This window comes from Panthera leo, chromosome B2, assembly GCF_018350215.1.
Source record: "Panthera leo isolate Ple1 chromosome B2, P.leo_Ple1_pat1.1, whole genome shotgun sequence".
NCBI lineage: Eukaryota > Metazoa > Chordata > Mammalia > Carnivora > Felidae > Panthera > Panthera leo.
In genome coordinates, this window is record NC_056683.1 from 142,643,437 (window position 1) to 142,667,005 (window position 23,569).

A 23,569-nucleotide genomic window follows, 5' to 3' on the forward strand; every position below is an offset into this window, starting at 1 on the left:
CTCAGACTAGGGAAGGAGTGGCTATAAAGGATTCTAAAGATGGGTCTCTATGACGACTGCTTGCTTTCACACTCCTACCCTGGTCTGTTTTTATGCCTTTACAGTCCACTTGTACTGGAAAAGTCAGGACTCCTCAAAGCACCTGCAAGTTACAATTCCACCTGCTGTCCCTTTCTGAGAAAAGAAGCGTTATGAAAGAGCTGTCCCACCCAAGTCTCACTGGACAAGAATGATACTAGAGCTAGAGGGTGATTGTAGGGACCCTCAAATGCATCCATCAGATTATCCCTTTAGGGAGATGATAGAGATAGATAGATAGATGATAGATAGAAGACAGATAGATAGATAGACAGTAGACAGGTAGATATAGACAGACAGGAAGATAGGCAGGCAGATAGATAGATACATAGATACATAGATAGATAGAAAGATAACAGACAGATATACAGAGAGTAAAACCCACCATGATTTCAATAGTGACAGCAAGAAAGAGGCTTAGACAGCAAGAGACACATGGGAAGAGCCAAGCTGCTTGGTCCAGGATGTTTGTTCACAATTCTCTATCCTTGCTCTCCACAACTAATCAGACCTTTCCAAAGATGATACAGCCATCCAAGTAGACATAGACCTTATACATATTTCATCAATTAACCAAACATTTATTATTTACTGATTGTATAAGGCACAGTAATGGTGGATTAGCATCCCAACAGTAAACAGATGTCACATTCAAATGAGAATCATTCAAGGAGGTTGAAGAAATGGACTGGTTATGTAGGTTCGAGTGGGGACCCCAAGGAATACTGCATCAGTGGGCTGTGGCTGCTCTTGAGTCTGAAGGGCCAGAGGAAGGAGTGCTTAGCAGAATCCAGAGGGATGTTCTCATACAGCAGTCCAGTTTTAGAAAAACGATGACCTCACTCAAGGGACCACGCCAAGTTCCCTTATTTTCCCTTCCCCACCTTCCTAGTTCCTGCCAGGTCCCCATCACCCAAAACCATCTGGAAGCCAGGTGACAAGGAGGCCAGCTGATGAGGTTGAAACAGGTTGGCCCTGCAGCAGAAAGCAGGGTGAAGGATGGAACTGAGCATAACTGGAGAGACCAAATTAGAAGCATGCACCACATCTGGGAATTGATAACTCATTTTTCACTATCATTAGTTCCTTTTAGCACATTATGATATCATTAGCAAAAATGAGTTGAGGACAAGTTTTAGAGCATTCATTCAAATAGAAATGGACTTCAAACTCTGTTCTCTTCCTGGAGCTGGTAGAGACTTCACAGGGTATTTCACCTAAATCATTATAGAGTTAAGGAAACTGAGACTGAAAGCTGAAATAAGCAGCTAACGCCACATACTGAGTCACAGGTCCTGCTCTTCTCCCTGGCAGGAGTGACAATATGGGCATAGGGGTCACCACTCGGCTTTCCCTGACCATGATAGACTGCTAATCAGTCAAGGTGGTTTTCTCCATCAACCTGCATTTGACTAGAGCGTCACCATCAACATCTATCTTGGGCAGTTGTCTCACTGAACAGTGCCAGCAGTCAAGGTCAGACCTACTTGCCATCTCATACTGTAAATGTCTCTTCATTTTGATTCCTGGCGAGAACTAACCTTCTACTCTCAGCCCCCCCCCCCATATGTGGTCAGAATTGGGGGGAAATGATAGTTTGAATCAAATCAGTGTTTTCTACCAAACAGCATCCCGTTTTTGGTTTAATTGACAAATCGGGTTTCCTTCAGCAGCACCAAGTCTTCATTTAATTCAATTTATCAAAGGTTTGTTTATAAGCCTTTGCTACATAGTCAGCACCATGCTAGCTGCTGCTGAGGCCAAAGGGAGAGAAGGTGTGCTTGTCGCCCTCAAAGGTTTAGTCAAATTTAAGGAAAAACATCCATCCCACTCTTCCTGTGTCCAGGGTGACCCTGGCATTACTTCCGGTTACTTTTCCAGCTACCTCCTGTGATGTCATATTCAGAGGAGCGTCGCATCCCCTCTGTCCCTGCCTCAGCGTGGAGCCAGCCATATTGTTTTCACTGCTCTCCCACTTGGCTCTATCCAGGCATGGCATACAGACCATCCGCCCACCCTACAAGGCCCTAATAAACCCCATCCCCCTACCACCTGCTTGGAAGATTTGGAAATTTATGAATTTGCCTTGAAAAAGTAGGGGAATTTGATGGTGAGTTGAAAGATGGACCTTGAAAGCTCTCTATGGGAGGTAGTCCTGCTCTAGTGGAAGTCTGAGGTTCATTCAGAAATGAACGTGTGCGGTGCAGAGTCCCTAGCATTATACTTCATTCTGAAGCAAGACTTCATGGGCTTCAACTTCAGACTTAGGGAAATACTGGGAGAGTGGGTGCAGCCTGACTTGTGCCCTCAACACGTGATGTTTAGGAGCAACGTGTTGATCCTCCCTTTTTGATTCGACAAACTTTCAACGGCATGATGTGCCAGGGGGTATGAATGAATGACAAATACACATAGCCCATGCCCATCTCAGAGTTCACAGTCTACACTAAAACAATACTTGAAAAGCTGGGCTTCTTTAAAAGATTGGGAAAATTGTGCCTCAATGATGGATAGTGTGTATTTATTTGTATCTCTGTGCTGTCATCTTGATCGTTCTGTTCCATGTGAAGCACAGCTGCTTTGAGACTCTAAATTCCGTTGACAGCATTTTTGGGTTGCCTCGTTTTATAGGAAATATTTATTTGGTGACCAGGGTTCTGTTCTGTTTTTGATATTGAATTGGAGAATGCTGTTTCCCCACTGGGAATGCTCTAGTTAATGAGAAACAAATGGTGGTCTGAGAGGTACAAAACTTGTTGACCAGTCCCAATTTTCTTGGTATTAATTGAGGGTTATATCTATAGTCAGCATATTTATGAGTTAATTGGTAATTATTGAGTTGTAAAATAGATTGTATCCGATTTTACACAGGATGTAAAATGTTCAAATGCAGGGTAAATATTATTAATGCATCCATACATGCATCCATAACAGCCAATTTCAGTAAGTCCTTACCAAGTGCCAAGGGCCCTTCCAAATACAGATTCATTCCTGGTTTGTTTTTACTATTATATATATATTTTTGGTCTTTAAATCATTTTGAGGTATGATTGACATACAAAAAAAACTGCATATAATTAGTGTATAGAACTTGGTGAGTTTGGAGATAGTATATATTCGAGAAACCATCACCACAATTTATGCCTTAAACATATCCATTACCTTCAGAAGTTCCCTCTACCCTCTTTATTTATTATTATTTTGTGTGTGTAATAAGAACACTAACATAAGATCTACTCTCTCAGCAACATTTTAAGTATACAATAAGTAGTATTAGCTGCAGGCACTATTCTGGACAGTAGATCTCTAGGGCTTATTCATTTTCATAATTGAAACTTTGTAGCCTTTGACAAATCCCTCTCCATTTCCCCCTCTCCTAGCCTCTGGAAACCACCATTCTACTCTCTGCTTCCATGAGTTTGACTCTTAGATTCCTCATATAAGTGGTGTCATGTAATATTCTATGCCTGGTTTATTTCACTTGGCCTAATGGCCTCCTAGTTCATCCATATTGTCACAAAAAGCAGGATTTCCTTCTTTTGTGAGGCCAAATAACATTCCATTGTGTGTCGGTACCATATGGTTTTATTCACTTCTTTTTTTAAACTATAGCCACCATGCTTTACATTACATCTCCAGGACTTATTTATGTTATAACTGGGAAGTTTGTACCTTTTGACACTTGACTGATTTCACCTATTCCCAAATACCACCTCTGGTAATCACCAGCAATCTGTTCTGTATATCCATGAATTCGGTTTTTTTGGGTTTTGTTTTGTTTTATTTAGATTCCACATATAAGTGAACTGTTACGGTATTTGTCTTTCGCTGTCTGACTTATTTCACTTAGCATAATGCCCTCAAGGTCCATCTATGTTGTCACAAATGGCAGGAGTTTATTCTTTATTATGGCTGAGTAATATTCCAGTGTATATGCACATCACATCTTTTTTTATCCATGCATCTATGGATGGATACTTAGATTGCTTTCAAAACTTGACTATTGTAAATCATGCTGCAATAAACACAAGGGTGCATATATCTTTTCGAATTAGTGTTTTCATTTTCTTCAGATAAATACCCAGAAGTGGAAGTCCCAATACATATGGTATTTCTATTTTTAACTCTTTGAGGAACTTCCATACTGTTTTCCATAGTGGATGCACTAATTTACATTCCTACCAACAGTGCACGAGGGTTCCCTTTTCTCCACATCCTCACCAACACTTGTTATTTCTTGTTGTTTTTATACTAGCCATTCTAATCGGTATGAGGTTGTACCCCATTGTGCTTTGATTTGCATTTCTCTAATGATCAGTGATGTTGAACACATTTTCATGTACCTTTTGGCCATTTGTGTGTCTTATTTAGAGAAATGTTTATTCAGATACTTTGTCCATTTGCTAATTATTGGATTGGAAGGGTTTTTTTTTTTTCTTTGAGTTGTATGAGTTATTTTTTTTTAATGTTTATTTATTTTTGATAGAAAGAGCATGAGCAGGGGAGATGCGAGGGTGGGCAGAACAGAGGATCCAAAGCAGGCTCCTTGCTGACAGCAGAGAGCCCTATGCGGGGCTTGAACTCATGAGCCACGAGATCATGACCTGAGCTGAAGTCGGATGCCACCCAGGCACCCCTATGAGTTTCCTTATGTATTTTACTAACCCCTTATAAGATATATGATTTACAAATATTTTCTCTGATTTGGTAGGTTGCTGTTCCACTATATAAAAGTGTCACTGTTTGGTTATGCATTTACCAGGTGATGGACATGTGAGTATTTTCTAATCTGGGGGTGATTATGAAAAAAAAAACACTATAAACGTTCATATACAGGATTTTGTGTGAACATAAGTTTTCATTTCTGTAGGAGAAGATTCCTTAGTAATGTGGTAATTACGTGCATGTTTAACTTTGTAAGCAATTGTCAAACTGTTTCCCAAAGTGGCAGTACCATCTACATTCTTACCAGCAATGTATGAGAGTTTCAGTTTCTCCACATCCTTGTCAGCACTTGGATTTGTCAATTTAGCTTTAAAATTTTAGCTATTCTAACAGGCGTGGAGTAATATCTCATTGTGGTTTTCATTTGCATTTCTTAATGTCTAATGATGTTGAGCATCTTTGCATGTGCTCATTTACCATCCTCATATCTTTGGTGAAATGTCTTTTAAAATATTTTGCCCATTTCTTTTAGTTGGTTTGTTTGTTTTCTTATTATTGAGTTACAAAAGTGTTTTATATAGTCTGAAAACAGATTTTTGTCAAACATATGATGAGCATATATTTTCTTCCAGTGTGTGATTTCACTTTTTAATTCTCTTGTGTCTTCTATAAAGCAGAAGTTTTTAATCTTGCTGAAGCCTAATGCAACAGTTTTTTTCTTTCATGGATTATGGCTTCAGGAAAATATATAAGAAATTATAAATATTTTCTCCTCGAAGTTTTATAATTTCTTCTAGGAGCTTTATAATTTTAGCTCTAACTCTCAGGTCTATGATAATCCATTTTGGGTTCATTTTTATGTAAGATACAAGATATATAAGTTGAGGTTCTTTTTTCTGCATCACATTCAGTGATACTCCAGCACTATTTGTTGAAAGACTAGAATTTCTTTATTCAATTGCTTTTGTGCCTTTGTTGAAAATCAAATGACCCATAAAGTGTGGGTCTATTATGGACTCTATGTTCTTCTATGTCACTGATATTTTGGTCTATCTTTATGCCAATACCATGGTCTCTTAAAAAAAAATTTGTAGCTTTAGAAAAAGTCTTGAAATAAGATAATATGAGTTATACAACTTTGTTCTTTTGCAAAATTATTTTGGCTAACTTGCCTTTCCATATACTTTTTGGAATCAGCTTGCCAATTTCTACAAAAAAAAAAAAAAATCTTTGTGAGATTTTGGTTGACATTGCACTGAGTCTAAGATAGTTTTGAAAAGAATGTACAACCTGACAGTAATGAGTCTCTCAATCCATGAATTTGGTATTTCTTTTGATTTATTTAGACCTTGTTTGTTGTTTTCATCAACGTTTTTAGTTTCCAGGATATAAATCCTGCATATATTTTGTTGGACTTATCCTTATGTATTTCACATTTTGTTTGGATTTTATTTTTTGCTTTACTTTAAAACTTTTTAAATTTCCAATTGTTTATTGCTAATATTAGAATTACAACTCACTTTGTATGTTGATCTTGTGTCTTCAACCTTGCTAAACTCACTTATTAGTTTATGAGATTTTTTTTGTTGGCATAATAAGACTTTCTACATAAACAACCATATTTTCTGTGAATAGAGACAGGTTTATTTCTTCCTTTTCAATCTGTATGCATTTTATTTCTTTTTCTTGCCTATCACTCTAGCTAGGACATCCCGTATGATGCTGAATAGGAATGGTGAAAAAAAAAATCTTTGCCTTCTTCCTGATTTTATGAGGAAAGTGTTTAGTATTTCACCACTATGATGCTAGCTGTAAGCTAACATTGTAGATTCCCTTTCTCTTACAGATACTCCCTTCCATTCCTAGTATCCTTTGTGTTATTATCATGAATTAATATTGATTTTTTCAAAAGCTTTTCTGCATCTCAGATAGCTCAACAGTTTCTACTATTTGGTCTTTTGATATGGTGAAATATATTATTATATTTTCAAATACATAACCAGTATTGCATTATTATTATTATTATTACTACTATTACATAGTATTAATTTCAGTTTGATAGTATTTTTGTTAAAGTTTCTTGCATCTATGTTTGTGAGAGATAATGAACTCTAGTTTTCTTTTGGTATCAGGGTAATTCTGGCCTCACAAAATAAGTTCAAAATGTTGTATTTTTTTCTAATTTCTTTAAGGACTTACACAAAATTGTTATTATTTCTTCCTTAAATGTTTAGTAAAATTCTCCAGTGAAGCCATTTGGATCTGGAGTTTTCTTTGTTGGAAGATTTTTAACTACATATTCAATTTCTTTAATAAGTATGGAACTATTAAGTTCAATCTGTTTCTTTTTTTTATTTACTTTGAGAGAGAGAGAGAGAGAGAGAGAGAGAGAGAGAGAGAGAGAGGAGGGGAGAGGAAGAGAGAGGGAGAGAGAGAATCCCAACCAGGCTCCATGTTGTCATCACAGAGCCTGATGCGTGACTCGATCCCATGAACCTCAAGATCATGACCGGAACCAAAATCAAAAGCTGGACACTTAACCAACTGAGGCACTCAGGAACCCCTAAGCTGTTTCTTTTTTACATAAAATTTTATAGTTTGTGTCTTGCAAAAACTTTATTCATTTTATCTAAGTTGTGAAATTTATGGCATAAAGTTTTCATGGCATTCTCTTAGTATTGCTTTAATATCTATATGGTCTGTAGTGATGCCCTCTCCTTCATTTCTTTTTTTTTTAAATTACTTTTAATTTTTTTTTAGAGAGACAGAGAGAGAGCAAGCAGGGGAGAGAGACAGAGAGAGAGAAAAAGAGAGAGAGAGAGAGAGAGAGAGAGAGAGAATCTTAAGCAGACTCCATGTTCAGTGGAGAGCCCAACGCTGGGCTCAATACCATGACCCTGGGATCATGACCAGAGCTAAAGCCACGAGTCAGATACTCAACAGACTGAGCCATCCAGGTGCCCCCTCTAACATGAGTAATTTTCTCTTCTCTTTCTCTTGGTTAGTCTGTTTAGATCTTTATCAATTTGATTGATCTTTTAAAAGGAACAGCTTTTGGAGATTTCCAGGGAAAATGGTAGAATAGGAAAATCCAAGGCTCACTAATCCCAAGGATACACCTATAAAATACCCACATCTGTGTAAATAACCAAGAAAATGACCAGAAGATTGGCAGAACACACTCTCCACAGCTAATGTAGGAAGGTCAGAGACACAGTGGAGAGCTAAAAGGACCCACAGGACTGTTTGTGGGAGGGAGGGAGAGATGCCACCAGTATGGAGAGGGGAGAGGAGCAGACCCCACACCAGGCACCCTAAACACAACAGACCTGATTGGAAAGATGTCTCCCCATAACAATTGGCTTTGGAAACCAGAGGGGCCTAACTTCACAAGTTCTTATAATTATTGGGGCTTAACACCTAGAACTTTAAAAAATCAGCAGGCTCAGCTCTAGGAGAGGCTGAGGAAGATAGGAAACTGAGTTCCCTTCCTTAAAGAAACAGCACAACAAACAACCTGTGGAGATGCAGCATATAAACAGCAGAAAAACCCCTGGGGTAAACAGGAGGGAGATTTCTTTACCAATCTCAGAGTATGTGCTGGAGGGGCATGGATATTTGGGAGACTTCTCCAAGAACAAAAGAGCTGGAAAGCGCCATTTCCCTCCCCCACCCCCCAGCCTAGGACACCTGCAGAAAACAGCACAGTGCCAACACTACACCTCGCTTGCTAACAATACACCCTGTCCCCACACTCTTCTGTGGTCCTGCCTCCTCCAACATGCCCTTGACAGGAGTCTATCCAAATTGGTTCCACAGCATGGCAGTGTGGCAGCAGCTCCAACAGGAGTCAGCACCACCCCAAAGTACTCCTGCCAAGGGGAGAAGGAAAGAAAATCATACACATCAGTTTGACTGTGGCCCTGGTAGTGGGCTGCTGGGAGACATCTGGTCTGAGTGCAAGCTATACCTACCAACAAAAGCTTCTCAGGGGACAACATAGGAAGAGCACCCTACAGTTTGGTGCTACCATAGTTCTGACAAATGCCTGGTCTGACTCAACTCAAGTCCAAGTTGGCCCCGACCGGCCAACTACCAACACAGGGACCAAACCTTGGTCACAAGCAAAGAAAACTATTGCAGATGACTGGTCTAAAGACAAAAGAGTTTCAGCCACAACAATAGGGCACATGCAACATACATAAGAGACACCCCTCAAGCACTAAGCTCTGGTAAACAGGAGACATTGCACTGCATGGCACTACAGGACCTCTTCTTCATAAGGTCACTACTTTCTAGAACAAGAGATATGGCTGACTTCCCTAACACATAGAAACAGACACAGAGAGTTACACAAAATGAGGAGAGAGGAATATGCCCCAAATGAAAGAACAGGACAAAATCACAGCAAGAGACATAAATGAAACATAGATAAGTAATATGACTGATAGATAATTTAAAGTAATGGTCATAAAGATACTCACTGGACTGGAGAAAAGAATGGAGGACCCCAATAAGACCCTCAATAAAGAGAGAGAAAACATAAAAAAGAACCAATCAGAGATGAAGAACTCAATAACTGAAATTAAAAATACACAAGATGGAATAAATAGTAGACTAGGGGAAACAGAGGAACACATCAGCCACCTGTAGGAAAGAGTAATGGAAAGCAATCAAGCTGAACAGGGGAGAGCAAAAAGAAAAATAAAAAATTAAAATAGTAAGGGAACTCAGAGGCTTCATCAAGCATAATAACATTCACATTATAGGGATCCCAGAAGGAGAAGAGAGAGAAAAGGGGGTAGAAAATGTATTTGAAGAAATAATAGCTGTAAACTTCCCTAACCTTGGGAAGGAAACAGAAATCCAAATCTAGGGGGCACAGAGAACCCCCCACCAACAAAATCAACCCAAGAGGTCCACACCAAGACACATAGTAATTAAAATGGCAAAATGTGGTTAGAAAGAGAATTTTAAAAGCAACAATAGAAAAGAAAACAGTTACCTACAAGGGAAACCCCATAAGGCTATCAGCTGATTTTTAGCAGAAACTTTCTAGGCCAGAAGAGAGTGGCATGATATATTCAAAGTGCTGAAAGAAAAAAGTCTGCAAGCAAGAATAATCTATCCAGCAAGGCTATCATTCAGAATAGAAGGGGAGATAAAAACTTTCTTAGACAAATAAAAGGTAAAGGAACTCACCACCACTAGAACAGCTCTACAAGACATATTAAAAGTGACTTTTTGAGTGGAAGAGAGTAGCATTTGGTTGGGTACACTGAGTGAAGCAGATGACCCTCACAATGCAAGTGGGTATCATCCCAATCCATCGAGGGCCTGAATACAACAAAAGGGTAAAGGAAGAGCAAACTTGCTCTTTACTTGAGCCACTCCTGTCCTCAGACATCAACACTCCTGGTTCTTGGGCATTTGGACTCTGGCTTTCTTGGTTTTCCAGCCATCAGATGACAGATCATGGAACTAATTGGCCTCCATAATCTTATGAGCCAATTTTTATAATAAATCTAATATCCGTCTGTCCATCCATCCATCCATCTATCATCCACCCATTTCCTACTGGTTCTATTTCCCTGAAGAACCCTGAATAAACACTCTTCTGGTGGGTACAGACTGAAAGTAAATAATAAACATAGTGTGTTACAAGATAGTAGGTGTGGTGAACAAAAAGAAAAAGAGCAAGATAAGGGGCATATGAAGTACCTGGGTGAATGTAGAGGTGGAGATGATAATTTTAGATAGGGTAGTAGAGATAAGCCTCACTGAGAAGAGCCATCTGAGCAAGGCCTCAAAAGAGCTTTGCAGATATCTGGAAGATTGTTCCAGAAAAAGGATCAGCCAGTGCAAGGCAGGACTGACCTGCCAAGGCCCATGCTTTAGAAGGCCCCACACAGCACAAACACCCACACAAAATAAATCTATTGAAACCATGCACAGGTGCCTGAGTCATTGAGAATCTGGTGCACAGAGCTGGCACAGTGCTTCCCATAGCCCCAAACATCTGCTGTTAGAGCCAGCACTGTTCAGACCCCAGGGCAATGCCTCTCCAAAGCTCTTGCTGTATGTTTTTGAAACATCAGGCAACTGTTTTCCAAAGCTCCACTGTTGGTGGACTGAACTTTGGCCACCATCAAGTGCAGAGAGGGCTGGGCAGCAGAAGCATGTTGGTAAGGGGTATGACAAAGTGATTAAAATGATCAAATCCTTAGTGTGAATGCACTAGATTCTTGCAGAACAGATGTCTTTCTTTTCCCAGTGGTATCAAATATCTACTTTTCTTTCTTCTCTTCATGTTCTAATTCTTGATCTGGGGTTCTCATAGATGAGTGTGGTGTTTCCAACAGTTACACATGGAGGTTGAAGGGTATTCTGCAATAGTAAACGATTCATCTGACTCTTCAGTTTGCATGTGTACACAAAACATGCCTGAAGCACTGTACCAATTCTTTCCAGTGACAACAAGATGTTCAGTCTTCAGTTACAAAATCATAAATTTCTATTAAAATATTTAAGATGAATATTTGAATTAAAATCTCCAGACATTTTGGCTATACTCAACTGATATTTATTTAAAATTGTGATATTAATAATCATGTTGTATATTTTGCCTTATAATTTCAATAGATAATAGAATAATTTAAAAGAAAAATTACTGCTTAAAATACAAAGACAATTTCAATTTTTAATTATTTACATTTAATTTATTATATTTGATGAAAATATCTTAAATTTTTGAATACTTTGATTATAACTAAATTTTAGTTTCTAAAGTTGATTTTTTTTTGAGAGACAGAGAGAGAAAGTGAATGGGGTGGGGCAGAGAGAGAGGGAGAGAGAATCCCAAGCAGGCCCTGAGCTGTCAGCATGGAGCCCGACCTGGGGCTCAAACTCATGAACCACAAGACCATGACCTGAGCAGAAATCAAGAGTTGTCCCCCTAATCAACTGAGCTACCCAGGTGACCCCTAAATTTTAATTTTTAATGCTTAAATAATTATTGTCAATATAACATAAATAACATAAAATTTGTCATAATAATTTTACTGAAATAGAGACAAAGAAAATAAACATTATGGATAAATATAAAATAATTTGTGAAAGTCTTTATTTCATCTCCAGCCCGACAACACTGAAACATCCCAATAATAATGAAATACAGTCTTCTTTGGTATTTTTCAGATTTTCAGTCACATAAAAACCATAACTTATGCATTGTTTCTATTTATGTATGTTGATGTTTTATGTTTATCTTAATAATTTTTATATGTTATTTTTAAGTATGATGGTATATCTGTCAAGGTAAGAGAATAGAATAGATTTTGTTTAGAATAGGTTGTTGTGATTTGTAGCTTCAAATTTAGACACATGGTATGCACCCATCTGTTCTTGCTCCCTGGGTGTTAGGGGAGGACCTGGTCTGAGACACAGATTGGAGAAGGTGCATTCAGGCAGGACCACAAGCAATTGCAAAGTCTTTACCTGGCAGGCCTGGGGAAAAGCTGCCCTTCCCACACCAGACTTGTGCAAAGCCAATGCATCACAGCCTCGGAGGAGACCTGCAGTCAAGGACTCAGGCCATGCTCTTATGCATATCTGCACTCCTAGCCCGGGCATCTCAATTCAGAGGTCTCTTTATCCAGACCTTCCTCAAGCACCTCTGCCAAGACCACTTTATCAGAGGAGAGAGGAGCCTTGGAGATACTTCTTCACTCTGAGTCAGTACTCAGTACTTTTCCACTCCCAGGCCTCCCCTTAGCTCCCAGGTCCATAAAATGGCAGGAACTTTTTGTTTTAGGCTCCTGGGGCAGTGAGGAGATCCCACATCTTTGCTGATCCACCTTTGCTGATCCATGCCATTCCATGAGGAAAAACGGAACAGGAGGGAGCCAGCACTTCCTCCTGTTTAGAGCATTATTTATACCATTGCAGAAAGTGATTAAGGTCTTGTCTGTTGCTTTAGTTTCGGTTTGTCCTCTTAATCAGCTATTTGAGCACCTCTCAGCTCAGTTCCCTCCACTCAGCTCAGCTCCCGACGTGCCCTGGAGGACTTGTAGGCTACTGAGTAATTATTGCCACTCCTGAGTGAAATGGGAAGCCAGGGAGCAAAGATGTGACAACATCTGGCTAATGTTATAAAGGGATTATTCTTGGTGCTATGTGGAGAAGACACAGAACACAGGAAACATGGGTGAAGGGAAGCAGGGAGATAGGTTCACCCATTCTCCATAGTGTGAGGCTTGTATAGCATAGTGTAATTACACTTTTCAAGGAAATATTCAGGATTTAAACCACATACTCCTAAATAACCCCTACATCAAAAAGAAAGTCAGAAAGTAAAATTGACAAATATTATGAATTAAAAATGAAAACACAACATAACAAAATTTTCAGATGCAGGTAAAGCATCTTAGGGAGAAATTTATAGCATTAAAATATCCATATTAAGAAGGAGAGACTTCTCAAGTCATTGAATTAAGCCTTTATTTTAAGATGTTAGAACTAGAAGAATAAATTAAATCTGAAGCAAGAAGAAGAAATAAAATAATAAAAATAAGAGCAGGACAGTGAAGTTGAAAACAACAGATAGCATGGAAAATTAAAACAAAAGCTGCTCTTTATTTATTTTTTTTTACTTCCAGTTTAATTAACATACCGTGTTATATTAATTTCAGGTACACAATATAGCATTTCAACAAATCTATACATTATTCAGTGCACATCAGCATAAGTGTACTCTTGACCTCCTTCACCTATTTCCCTTACCCTACCCACCTCCCCTCTGGTACTATCAGTGTGTTCTTTAGAGTTAAGAGTCTGTTTTTTGGTTTGTCTCTTTTTTTTCCCTTCATTCGTTTTGTTTCTTAAACTCCACAGTTGAGTGAAATCATATGGTTATTTGTCTTTCTCTGACTGACTTATTCACTTAGGATAATGCCTCTAGATCCATCTATGTTGTTGTAAATGGCATGATTTCATTCTTTTTTATGGATGAGTAATATCCCATTATATATATATACACATATATATAATATTCTGTTATATATATATATATATATATATATATATATATATATATATATATAATTTCTTCTTTATCCATTCATCTATTGATGGACACAGGCTGTTTCCATGATTTGGCTACTGTAAATAACGTTTCAGTAAAAGATAGGGATGCATATATCTTTTCAAATTAGTGTTTTTGTATTCTTCAGGTAAAAACTCAGCAGTAGAATTACTAGATCATAGGGTAAGTCTACCTTTAATTTTTTCAGGAAACTCCATACTGTTTTCCATAGTGGCCACACCAGTTTGTATTCCCACCAACAGTGCACGAAGGTTCCTTTTTTGCGACATCTTTGCCAACATTTGTTTCTCGTGGTTTTGATTTTAGCCATTCCGACAGATGTGAGGTTTTGGTTTTGATTTGTGTTTCCCTGATGATGAATGTTATTGAGCATCTTTTCATGTGTCTGTTAGCCATCTGTATGTCTTCTTTGGAAAATGTCTGTTCATGTCTTCTACCCATTTTTTATTTGGATTATTTTCTGGTGTTGAGTTGTAGAAATTCTTTATATATTTTGGATACTACCCTTTATTGGATATGTCATTTGCAAATATCTTCTCCCATTCAGTAGGTTGTCTTTTGGTTTTGTTGATTGTTTCCTTTGTTGTGCAGAAGCTTTTTTATTTTGATGTAATCCCAATAGTTTGCTTTTCCTTTTATTTCCCCTGCCTCAGGAGACATATCTAGAAAGATGTTGCTATGACCAATGTTAGACACTGCCTATGCCCTCTTCTGAGATTCTTACAGTTTCAGATTTCACATTTAGGTCCTTAATCCATTTTTAGTTCATTTTTGTGTATGGTAGAAGAAAATGGTCCAGTTTCATTCTTTTGCATGTAGCTGTCCAGTTTTCCTAAAACCATTTTTGAAGAGATTGTTTTTTTTTCCTATTGCACATTCTTGCTTCCTTTGTTGAAATTAATTTACCATATAATCATGGGTTTATTTCTGGACTCTATGTTCTGTTCTATTGATCCATGTTTCTATTTTTGTTCCAGTACTACATCTTTTGTTACTACAGGTTTCTAATATATCTTGAAATCTGGAATTGTGATACCTTCAGTTTTATTCTTTTTCAAGACGATTTTGGCAATTCGGGGTCTTTTATGATTCCATATAAATTTTAGGATTGTTTTGTTCTAGTTCTGTGATAAATACTGTTGGTATTTTGGTAGGGATTCCATTAAATGTGTAAATTGCTTTGGGTAGTATAGATGTTTTAACAATATTTATTCTCCCAATCCATGAGCATGGAATATCTTTCCATTTGTTTGTGTCATCTTCAATTTCTTTGATCAATGTTTTATGGTTTTCAGAGTACAGGTCTTTCACCTCCTTGGTTACATTTATTCCTAGATATTTTGTTGGTTTTGGTGCAGTTATAAATGAGACTGTTTTCTTTTCTTTTTTTAAGTTTACATATTAATTTTGAGAGAGATAGAGCACACAAGCTGGGGAGGGGCAGAGAGAGAGGGAGACAGAGAATCCCAAACAGGCTCCGTGCTATCAGCACAGAGCCTGATGTGGGGCTCCACCTCATGAACTGTGAGATCATGACCTGAACTAAAATCAACAATTGGGGGCTTAACCGACTGAACCATCAGGCACCCCCAGCTGTGGTTTTTTCACATACAGCCTTTATTACATTGAGGTATGTTCTTCTACACAAACTTTGTTGAGGGTTTTTATCATGAATAGATGTTATACTTTGTCAAATGCTTTTTCTGCATCTATTGAAATGATCATTTTTTTTTATCCTTTCTCTTGTTGATGTGATGTATCACACGGAAGGATTTGCAAATACTGAATCACCCTTGCATCTCAGGAATAAATCACACTTAATCATGGTGACTGACTTTTTTAAATGTATTATTGGATTCAGTTTGCTAATATTTGTTGCTAATATTTTGCTAATATATTTGCATCTATGTTCATATTGGCCTATAGTCTCTCTCTCTCTCTTTCTCTCTCTCAATCTCTCTCTCTCTCTCTAAGTGTCTGGTTTTGGTATCAGGGGAACACTAGCCTCATACAATGAATTTGGAAGGTTTTCTTCCTCGTCTATTTTTTGGAATAATTTGAGAGGAATAGGTATTATCTCTTCTGGAAATGTTTGGTAGAATTCACCTGTGAGGACAGCTGGTCCTAGACTTTTGTTTGTTGGGAGTCTTTTGATTACTAATTCAATGTCCTTGCTGGTAATTGGTCTGTTCAAATTTCCGATTTCTTCCTGATTTATTTTTGGGAAGTTATATGTCTCTGGGAATTTATCCATTTCTTCTACATTGTCCAATTTGTGGGCACATAATTTTTCATAGTATTCTCTTATAATCCTTTGTATTTCTGTGGCATTGATTGTTATTTCTCCTCTTCCATTTCTGGTTTTTGTTTGTTTGTTTGTTTTTGTTTTTTTTTTTTAATTTCAGTACTCTCTCCTTCTCTCTCTCTCTTTTTGATGAGTCTGGCTAAAAGTTTATCAATTTTGTTGATCTTTTCAAAGCACCGGTTCCTGGTTTCATTGATCTGTCTTGTTGTTTTTTAGTTTCTATTTCATTTATTTCTGTCTAATGTTAATTATTTCCTTCCTCCTACTAGTTTTAGGTTTTGTTTGTTCCTTTTTTTCTAGCCCCTTTAGGCATAAGGTTAGGTAGTTTATTTAAGATTTTTCTTGACTCTTGAGGTAGACCTGTATTGCTATAAACTTCCTTCTTAGAACAGCTTTTGCTGCATCCCAAAATTTTGGGGCCATTGTGTTTTCATTTTCATTTGTCTACATGTAATTTTGGATTTCCTCTTCAATTTAATGGTTTATGCATTCATTGTCTATTAGCGTGTTATTTGACCTCTATGTATTTATGTTCTTTCTAGATTTCTTCTTGTGATCGATTTATATTTTCATAACATTGTGGTCTGAAAAGATACACGTTTGACTTCAATGTTTTTTAAATTGTTGAGGCTTGTTTTGCATCCTAATTTGTGATCTATTCTGAGAATGTTCCATATGCAATTGAAAATAATGTGTATTTTGCTGTTTTAGGATGGAACTCTCTGAAAATATCTGTTAGATCCATCTGGTCCAATGTGTCATTCAAAGCCACTATTTCCTTGTTGATTTTCTATTTGGATGATGTATCCATTATTTTAAGTGAGGTGTTAAAGTCCCCTACTATTATGATATTACTATTGATTGCTTCCTTTATGTTTGTTATTATCTACTTTATGTATTTGAGTGCTTCCATGTTGAATCTGTAAATATTTACAATTGTTGTATCTTCTTGATGGATTGTTCCCTTTTTCATTAAGTAGTATATTTCTTTGTCTCTTATTACAGTCTTTGTTTTCAAGTCTATTTTGTCTGACATAAATATTGTTTCTCTGGCTTTGTTTTCACTTCCATTTGCATGATAAATGCTTTTCCATCCCTTCACTTTCAATCTGCATGTGTCTTTGTCTGAAATGAATCTCTGGTAGGCAGTATATAGATGGGTCTGGTTTTTTATCCATTCTCTTACCGTATGTCTTTTTTTTTTTTTACATTTATTTATTTTTGAGAGACAGAGACAGAGCACAAGCGGGGAAGGGGCAGAGAGAGAATGAGACACAGAATCCGAAGCAGGCTCCAGGCTCTGAGCTGTCAGCACAGAGCCCGACGCAGGGCCCGAACTCACCAACTGCAAGATCGTGACCTGAGTCGGAGTAGGATGCTTAACCGACTGAGCTATCCAGGCGCCCCACCCTATGTCTTTTTATTGGAGTGTTTAGTCTGTTTACATTCAAAGTAATTTTTGATAGGTGTGCACTTACTGCTATTCTGTTATTTGTTTTATGGTTGTTTTTGTAGTTGTCTGTTCTTCTCTTGCTCTCTTTTCTCATGGTTTGCTGGCTTTCTTTAGTGATATATTTGGATTCTTTTCTCTTTATTTTTTGCATATCTATAACTGGTTTTTGTTTTGTGATTACATTAGGTTTGTATATAACATCTTCTGCATATTAGTTATGCAGTTTGAGTCCACTCTTTACTTCTCTCCTCCCCACGTTTTAGGTATATGATGTCATACTTTACTTCCCTTTATTTTGTGAATCCCTTGATTGATTTTTATAGATACACTTAATTTTACTGCTTTTGTGCTTCCAACTTTTCTTACTTGTACTTATAATCTTTCATTTCCAGAAACACCCTCACAGACACTTCGAAATAATGTTTTACTAGATATCTGGGCCTCCCTTAGCTTGATCAATCTGGCATGTAAAATGAGCCATCACAAATGGGAACTCCAAAGAAGATAGGGATCTGCGGCATCCTGGGTGCCTGGAACATTAGCACACAGGTAAACGAATCAACGTCTGACTCTGTTCTAGGCCATTTGTATGCACAAAAACTAAGGCAGAAGTGGTGAAGTAACTCTTCCAGTGACACAGTAGGAAGGGGTGACACTGGGGTAATTCCTCAGAAAACATGGTGAGGGCTCCATGGTATAACTCTGTCTTAAGTACTTAGGCAGCACCTTTCATGTCGTAACTAGTCAATAAATTGCAACATTCTTATCTAATGAACAGTCTCCCATCAGGTCTGTGGTCTGTGAGAGCCTGCGACATGTTCACAAATGCACACCATTTCCTGTCTTTTGTCATGTTACAGCAGATGAGATCCTGACATTGTTATGGACTCATTAGTCCCTCAGAACATTATCATACGCTGTGGGTTTGATTAAAACCCCAAATGCATTTTTGCAGCCCCTTTCTGTGCCTCTACCTGCCATCCACCTGTTAACAGAAACTGGACTCCTACGTTGATGATCCACTTATATCTCATTAACTAAAATTCTGTCCAGTTGGAGCCAAGAAGATTGTCTTTTCCTTGTGAAGAAAGCAGAAGTTACATATTTGCATTGGGAGAATAACAAAAATCTTAATTCAGTCTGAAACAGTGACCTCACTAATTTTTAGTAGTTTCTGACCTGGGCCAATATGGGCAGCTCTCAGTTTATGAAAGATTCATACTTAGCATCCATCTTCATTGTTTTCTGCTCTGATGACTAGTGCAAAACAGACATTTCTAGCTCCATTCGTCTTCCAAAAAGCCACCAAGATCCTGGAAGACTTTTCCATATGGCTTACCAAATATTGCTGATAGATCCTTCCTAAAGAAAAACACCTGAATTTTGCCACCATCATAAAAGAGTTTCTTAAAATTTTTAAATATGGAAATAAAATATTGTATGTAGATATCGTATGTAAGATAGGAATTGTGAGGCTACACAAGTCTTTCTATAGAAAAATCAAATTAGTTGTACAGTGTCCTATGAATGACAACCCTCCCTGAGTGAATCCTGCTTGTATAACTTTTTTCAGCTTGTAAACCTAGCACGCAGCCAGTCCTGAGCACTGGGAGAATTTTCTAGCCACTAATAATGATGCCTGCTTAAGGGTGTCTGTAAAAACGGCTGCAGAGTAGGTGGGGTGAGCTGCTATGGTTATGCATGTAACAGTGTATAGGCCGCACACTAAGCAAGAACGTGGAAAGACATATTTAAAAAGAGAATTTTTAAGAACTTAGTCTCCTCTTTACATTAGTTTTGTCATATTTCAAGTAATCAAAACCTATTGCCAAATTTGAAATAAAACTGAAGTGTTAACTTTCACTTAGACTAGAATATACAAAGTACTTTTCTCATTAAACGTACCAAGTTACTCAAATGCCCCGGAACCACTGACTTTCATCTTTGCTGCTGACCAGATGCCAAAGCTAATAGAGCTAAGTGGGACCCAGGGCCCTTCCAAATGGAGGCATTGCAAGTAAAATCTTAAACCTCATCAGTCTCCAAAGTTTCTTTTCTCTTTTGGAATGAGGAGAAAATTCAGATATGACAAAGCATTAAGAATCCTCATAAGGACACAGGAGCCTGCAGATTCAAGGGGGAAAGGATGAGAATTCTGGCTGCTGAGATGTTTTAATTCCCTCTGAGTTGGGTCTCTGGCTGTAGGGGTTGACTCGGATTTGTCAATAGGACGTAAGGCTTGTATGAACATTGCAGAAAGGTGTCCATAGTGTCCAGAGTCCTTTCCTGTTAACGGACATTATTGTTTTATTAATAAGTGGACAGTGGCCATTATTGCAGCTTCTCCTGAATATTCTGGTTCTCCTCTTTCCAAGCACTGGGTTAGATTGCAATTCCTGGTCCTTCCAACAAAAGTGACATGTATCACCTCCAAGAGAAGCATTTCATTGCCCATGTGAGGCACTCCAGCACCCCCTCTTCCTCTTTGGGAGTTGCGAAGGCAAGTGCTGCCATGCATACTTGACCATCCTGGACTCTGGGTGACCATGGTGAGCAGAGCTTCCCACAGATTCGTATTATGTGGTGGCAGGAGAAGGGGTGGGCTTCTGTTGGGTTTCTCCTGTGATTTGGAGATTATTTGTTACTACAGATTAGCCGGGCTAATCTACCATCTGCTGTTTTGACTTCCCCAACATTCATTTTTTTTTGTTTTTCAGAAAAATGCTCCTCCATTTTCCCCCAAAGAGACCACCAGGATTCCATCCTCTGCCCATCCAATCTGTGTGGGGATGTGCCATCTTCTGGCTCCAGGAATGGGTAGATTAGAAGAGGCAAGTACAGGATAGTATATCATCCTTTAGAAATCAGGGCGTCCACAGTTCAAGTCTGCTAATGAGCATCAGGCCCAGGACTCCTACTGCAACATTTATCAAAGAGATGTATCTCTCCACCAGGGTTGTCAGGCTGATAGGACATGTGTCTAATGCTGCTAGTGGCTATCTTGCTACCAACTCGAAAAAGCTTGACATATATCAAAACTAATACACAAAAAGCCCAAAATCAAGAATTAAAGAGAAATTGATGCTGGAGACATGGTTTGAGCACCTGGATCCAATTATATTTCCAGGAACACACTCTGTCATGTACCAGTTGGACAAGCCAGTGGCTTAGCTTTCTGTGCATACATCAGTTCAAGTTGGGTTTTTGAGACCTGGCATGAAAACAATCACCCAGGAAAAACATAACTGATGGGACAATTCACAGACTTCTCTGAATCTTGGACTCCCTCTAATACATTATTAAATAAGAATTAAGAGAGGTTAAGTGGGTTGGCACAGTGAGTGCTGAGTGATATGGAATTAGAGTGAGTGCGTCTTATAGGCCGAGTTTGTGAGTGAAGAAGGGGTACTGGAGAAGCTGAGGATGGGGGTTGGGTGAGAGTGGAGTGTTCTAGTAAATGATTCTAGAGTCGAAAACCATGTATTTAGGTCTTCTTTAATGTCCTTCAGAGATGCTAGAATAATAGAAGTCCTTTTTAATTGCATTTGACATTCAAACTGAGCTACTTGAACCTTGCACTGTGTGTTTATGGATCCCACAGGACTCTAGGTTGATAATTTTTGTGTAGCACAGTTTGTAAGGCAAAGAATACTTTCTTTCTCAATTTTAATTCCTCTGTTTACAACTTTTGTTTTGACTTGAGAAATCTTCACCAATGCCTACAAACTTCATTGTTTCCTAATATTAATATCCATAGAAGAATGATAAAGTACAATTATGAGGGGACTAATATGAAACTATACAAATGTCCAGGTTTTCAGTATAGTTTTATTTAAAAAACAGACTAAGAAAAAAATTTGATTTTATCCAGAGACTCTTTTTTTGAAAATATAAGTGTTGCATTTCATAATGAAATCAATGCTAAACAAAGATCTGTTGTTTTTGTTGTCTGAACTGATTTGGATAAATTTCTGGAGGACAAACTTTGGTTAGCAGTACAGACAGATGATGACTTACTCAGCACTGGTTTTCTCAGAAATGTAGCATAGCACATTCTGCTAGCCAAGGCAATACCATCATGGTGATGGGACTATGAGTGTATTGCCTTTTCATGTTATTTTGAAGTCCTGAACTTCAAATGCCAGTGTTGAAAATATATATGAGTAAATGAGTGATAATCCAACAGTATAAATGTTACTTGAGATCTAGTACATCATGAAATGCTTATTGCCCAAAGCTAAAGAAGAAAAGGGGCAAAGAAGCCAGTGAAGACTTAATAGTCTTTATTTTTGGTGAGAGACTATTCAAAGTATTGGGCCTCGTTTTGTTCTTGTCCCTGTGAGATTTGGAAAGAATTTGGGAAAGGAAGCAGCGTCTAAAAGAAGGAACAAGAAAACCTGTGAAGTTAGCTTTACAGAAGTGGGCGTATCTCTGCAGAGAAGGCAGAGGGGCAACATAGAGAGCGGCCTCGAGAATCTTGTGGGTGGTGATAACAAGCCGTGGCCAGGTGTTCTCCATGTCAAGAGGGACAAGAAACAGCAGATGGGTTTATGATGTAACTATAAAATTTTAGATTACAGCAAAGGAAAAGATTAACGGTGAAAAGTTCTTCTAAGAAATGCTGTATTGTCATCCAAAAACATATTTAAAATACAGCTGATTTTCATCTTCCTTGTAAGGCTTTGAGGAAAAGGAATGTATGAGATGACTATGAGATGTGCCTTTGGTGGCATCCCGGCTGGATGCTGGACCCCAGTAACTCTTCATGCTCTTAATGGTGCCTATGATTCCCAAAAAAGAGCCCCCTGTGAGAATGTGGAGACCCTAGAATGGGAAACAACAGAAATCACTATGGAATCACAGAACGTTAGAGGTTGGAGGGACCTTGGTTTTCATCACAATCCTCTGGACCTCTTCATCACACCTGGCATATATTGTAATTAGGTGTTTGTTTGACAACTGACATCCTCTTTAAGTCAGGAGCCAGTATCTTTGTTCCCAGCCCAGTGCCTGGAACTCTAAGTAGTCAACTAACATTTGTTGAATGAACACAGGAAGGAACTCTCTTACTTACAAATGAGGAATCTGAGCTCAGGGAATTCACACAGCTGGTTAGCAGTAAAGGCCTTTCACCCAATCTTTGCTACATTCATCACATTTAATACATTTACTGCAGAGAGGACTAGCCCCCAATTCAACTAAATATAAGTCTTAGTCAAGAGGGAACTGTTTTTTGGGTGAGGTCTAATTTATTTTGAAAGTGGAACCTTAAATTGCAGAGATTTGCCTTTGAATTCCTTACAAATTCAGCTCAGAGTGCATGTGACAGGCCAATACTTTGGAAATATTAACATCTCCCCTCTTTCCCAAGATTTCCTTCTTCTCATTTCCTCTCCACTGACATGGCTGGTGCTTTTGTGTTCATTGTTTCAGGAGGGTGTGGTGGTGTGGAAAGCAGATATCTACCCATTTATTCAGGTATGAACTCATTCCATAGAAACTCATCCCATGCTAAAGACCAGCAAAGCACATTTAACACATCTGCAAGTAAAAAAATAAGCCAGCAAGTCTCAGCCTGTCCCTGACCAGGCAGATGATGGCACAGAAAGATGACTTAGTGTACTGGCTCCATTGCAAGAAGGGGAAAGACGGGTGCTTCTCCACGGCCTCTGTGAGATGGCCCATCCCAGATTCCCTCCCACCTCTGTGACCTCTTCTGCCCCTTTGCTGATGTGCCTCTTCAAATGAGTTGGGGAAAGCTAGACAGCCCTGAAGTTTGGCCCTAGACCCTCCTCCTTTCCCACACTGTGCAATGGACTGGATGTTTGTGTGCCTCCATAATTTGTGTTGAAAGTGTGGTCCAATGTGATGGTGTCAGGAGGTAAGGCCTTTGGGAGGTGATTAGGTCATGAGGGTGGAGCACTTGTAAGAAGAGATGCCAGGGAGCTTGCTCTCTCTTTCCCCT

General features: G+C 38.4%; 1 long non-coding RNA gene across 2 annotated transcripts; it reads left to right on the plus strand.

Moving 5' to 3' along the window:
- The first annotated feature begins 1,985 nt into the window (after positions 1–1,985).
- LOC122219220 lies at positions 1,986–20,693 on the plus strand. 2 transcript variants are annotated; one of them, XR_006202314.1, is made up of 5 exons: positions 1,986–2,188; positions 4,790–4,851; positions 17,997–18,153; positions 19,980–20,153; positions 20,322–20,693. It is a non-coding gene; the product is annotated as an uncharacterized LOC122219220 (long non-coding RNA). The 2 variants fall into 2 exon arrangements; XR_006202313.1 differs by lacking the exon at positions 19,980–20,153 and having other exon boundaries at positions 1,999–2,188.
- The last annotated feature ends 2,876 nt before the right edge of the window (positions 20,694–23,569 follow it).